At 36.1% G+C, this 3,932-nt stretch overlaps 1 non-coding gene across 1 annotated transcript; it reads left to right on the top strand.

Moving 5' to 3' along the window:
* The first annotated feature begins 2,798 nt into the window (after positions 1 to 2,798).
* On the top strand, positions 2,799 to 2,870 carry TRNAD-GUC (transfer RNA aspartic acid (anticodon GUC)). Its single transcript has one exon. It is a non-coding gene; the product is annotated as a tRNA-Asp (tRNA).
* The last annotated feature ends 1,062 nt before the right edge of the window (positions 2,871 to 3,932 follow it).

Below are 3,932 nucleotides of genomic sequence, written 5' to 3'. Positions count from 1 at the left end.
TGGCATTAGTTGAGGAAATGTCAGGGTATTCGTGAGGGAATAGGCTCAGGAGAAAGAAGTGGATGGCTGGTATAGGTTAGGAATGAAAATTGTAGAGCCCTTGGAAAATAGGTGGCACTTAAAATCATGTTGCTAAATCAAATTGCCTAGCAAGAGCAGGTAATGTATAAATAAAATATTAAATAGTCTTCTTTAGCTCCTCTTAAACTAAAATCTCTGCAGTACGAAAGGTTCAAACAGGAAAATGTTTAATATTTAACGTCCTCACCCTTCTAAAGCAATAGCAAAATTACATAGAAATATATACAATGCTGCCAGCACCAACCACTTTACTATTTAATTCATTTGTTGCTTCAACAGGGAGTGGGGAATAGGTGATCAAAAAAAGAAGAATATAGGGCTTCCCTGGTGGTGCAGTGGTTGAGAGTCCGCCTGCCGATGCAGGGGACGCGGGTTCGTGCCCCGGTCCAGGAAGATCCCACATGCCGCAGAGCGGCTGAGCCAGTGAGCCATGGCCGCTGAGCCTGCGCGTCTGGAGCCTGTGCTCCGCAATGGGAGAGGCCACAACAGTGAGAGGCCCGCATACCGCAAAAAAAAAAAAAAAAAGAAGAAGAATATTAATAATGATCTAGATAAGTAACCAGAAGTCCCCAGGATAGGGGTAAAAAAATGATAATCAAGGAAAATATAGAAAGATATATTCTTAATAATATCCTGATTGTTTTAAGGAGTTATATTGTTATATAATAATGATCATAATGGCTTACATTTGTCTAATGTTGCTAGAGTAACATTAAGCATTTTGCTAAACTCTTCATATGCATAGTTTACTTAACCCTCATAACAAAAATATGAGTTAGATATTATTATAATTCCCATATTATAATATGACAACTGAGGTTTATAGAGATTAAGTATCTTACACAAAGTCACAAAGAATATAAGTGAAAGAATTGAGATTTGAATACAGGACTCTAACTCCAAGGTACTTTCTCTTAACCACTGCCCTATGCTTCCTGGTGCTGTCCATATTAAATACTTCCAGATTGTTAGGTTCAGTTTTCCTCACTGAGCAAAAGAAGCTAAGTCTACTATCACTACTTCTATTCAACATCATACTGGAACGTCAAGTCAGAGCAATTAGGTAAGTAAAAGAAACAAAGGGCATCTATTTTGGAAAGAAAGACGTAAAACTCTCTTCATTCAAAGACAACATGATCTTGCATAGAGAAAATCCTAATAAATCCACTAAAAAAAAATACTATTAGAACTAATAAATGAGTTCAGCAAGGTCACAGGATACAAGAGAAACATACAAAAATCAATTGTATGTATTTCTATGCATTGTCAATGAATAATCTGAAAATGAAATTAAGAGAACAAGTCTATTCTAAATAGCATCAAAAAGAACAAAATGCTTAATAGTAAATGTAACCAAAGAAGTACAAGACTTGTACACTGAAAACCATAAAATATCATTGAAATAAATAAAAGAAAGTCTAGACAAATTGAAAGACAGCCCATGTCCAGGGCTCAAGAGAAGCATATTTTTAAAATTGCAATACTCCTCAAATTGATCTACAGATTCAATACAATCCCTATCGAAACCCACGCAGGCTTATATGCACAAAATGACAAGCTGATCCAAAAATTTATGTGGAAATACAAAGGACCCAATGTAAACAATCTTGAAAAAGAAAAACAAAGTTTGAGCACTCACGCTTTCTGATTTCAAAAGTTACTACAAAGCTAGAGTAGCCAAGAAAGTATGGTACTGGCATAAGGACAGACATATAGGTCAATGAAGTAGAATTGAGAGATCAGAAATAAACCCATATTTTTAATGGTCAATTGATTCTTAACAAAAGTGCCAAGAAAATTCCATGGGAAAAGGATGGTCTTTACAATACATTTTGTTGGAACAATCAGATGCATGCACATGCGAATGAATGAATAAATAAATAAACCAAAAAAAACCCTAAATCAAAATGGATTACAGACCTAAATGTCAGAAATAAAACTATAAAACTGTTAGAAGAAAACATTGGAACAGAACTTTGTGACCTTGGTTTTCTTAAATATGACAAGTGACAAAAGAAAAATAGACAAATTGAACTTCATCAAATTAAAAACTTTTTTACATCAAAAGATACCATCTAAAAAGTGAAAAGACAACCCACAGAATGGGATAAAATATTTGCAAGTCACATATCAATAAAAGTCTTATTGCAGATATATGAAGAACCCTTACCACTCAGTAAGAAAAAGACAAATAATCCTAAAATGGGCAAAGGATTTGAATAACATTTCTCCAAAAAAGGATACACAAGTGGTCAATAAGCACATGAAAGTTATACAATGTCATTAGTTATTGGTGAAATGCAAATCAAACCCACAGTGAGTTACCATTTCACACACACTAGGATGGCCATAATGGAAATGACAGGCTACAACAAGTGTCAGTGAGGGTGTGGAGAAACTGAAACACTCATATACTGCTGGTGGGAATGTTAAATGGTGCAGCCACTTTGGAAAACAGTTTGATGATTCCTTGAAATGTTAAATATAGAATTACCATATGACCCAACAATTCAATTCCTTGGTGTTAACCCAGAAGAGATGCAAACACATGTCCACAAAAAGACTTGTACACAGATATTCGCAGCAGTATTATTCACAATAACAAAAAAGTGGAAACAACCCAAATATCCAGCAACTAATGAATGGATAAACAAAATATAGTATATTCATATACTAGAATATCATTCGGTCATAAAAAATGAAAGACTGACGGGAGTTCCCTGGTGGTCTAGTGGTTAGGATTCAGCACTGTCACTGCTGTGGCCCGGGTTCAATCCCTGGTCGGGGAACTCCTACAAGCTGCGTGGCATGGCTAAAAAAAAAAAGTACAATTCAGGAAAAATGAAAGACTGATTCACATGACAACATGAATATTAAAAGCTAATTCTCAGTGAAAGAAGCAAAACACAAAAGACCACATATTGTATGATTCCATTTATATTAAATGTCCTGAACAGGCAAACCTATAGAGACAGAAGGTAGATTAGTGGCTGCCAGGGCCTGGAAGAAAGAAGAGTAGAGAGTGACAGTTAATGGGTACAGACAGAATTTCTTTCTTTTCTTTAATTGTGGTAAAATACACATTAAAAATGTATCACCTTCAGAACTTCCCTAGTGGTGCAGTGGGTTAAGACTCTGTGCTCCCAATGCAAGGGGCCCGAGTTCGATCCCTAACTGGGCAACTAGATCCCACACTCATGCCACAACTAAGAGTTCTCATGCCGCAGCTAAAAGATCCTGCATGCCGCGATGAAGCTCCTGCATGCTGCAACTAAGACCAGGCTCAACCATAATTAATTAATTAATTAATTAAAAAAATTTTTTTTAATGTATCCCCGTCACCATTTTTAAATGTACAGTTCAATGACATTAAATGCATTCATACTGTTGTGCAACCATCACCACCAACGATCTCCAGAGCTCTTTTCATCTTGCAAAACTGAAACTCTGCACCCATTAAACACTAACTCAACTTTCCCCCTCCCCTCAGCCCCTGGCAACCACCCTTCTACTTTTCATCTTTATGAATTTAACTATTCCAGGTACCTCATATAAATGGAATCTGTATTTGTCTTTTTGTGAGTAACATTTCATTTAGCATAACATCCTCAAGGTTCATCCATGTTGCAGCATGTGTCAGAATTTCTTTCGCTTTTAAAGCTGACTACTATTTCATAGTATGTATGTACCACATTTTGTTTATCCATTCATCCACTGATGGATACTCAGCTTGCTTCCACCGTTTGACAGTTGTGAATAATGTTGTTATGAACATGAATGCACAAATCTCTCTTCAAGACTCAGATTTCAATTCTTTTGTGTTTGCATCCATAAGTGAAATTGTTGGATCG

The sequence above is a fragment of the Delphinus delphis genome, chromosome 2 (assembly GCF_949987515.2).
Source record: "Delphinus delphis chromosome 2, mDelDel1.2, whole genome shotgun sequence".
Taxonomy (NCBI): domain Eukaryota; kingdom Metazoa; phylum Chordata; class Mammalia; order Artiodactyla; family Delphinidae; genus Delphinus; species Delphinus delphis.
The sequence above is the reverse complement of the archived record's forward strand: the minus strand, read 5'-3'. Positions and strand labels throughout refer to the sequence as shown.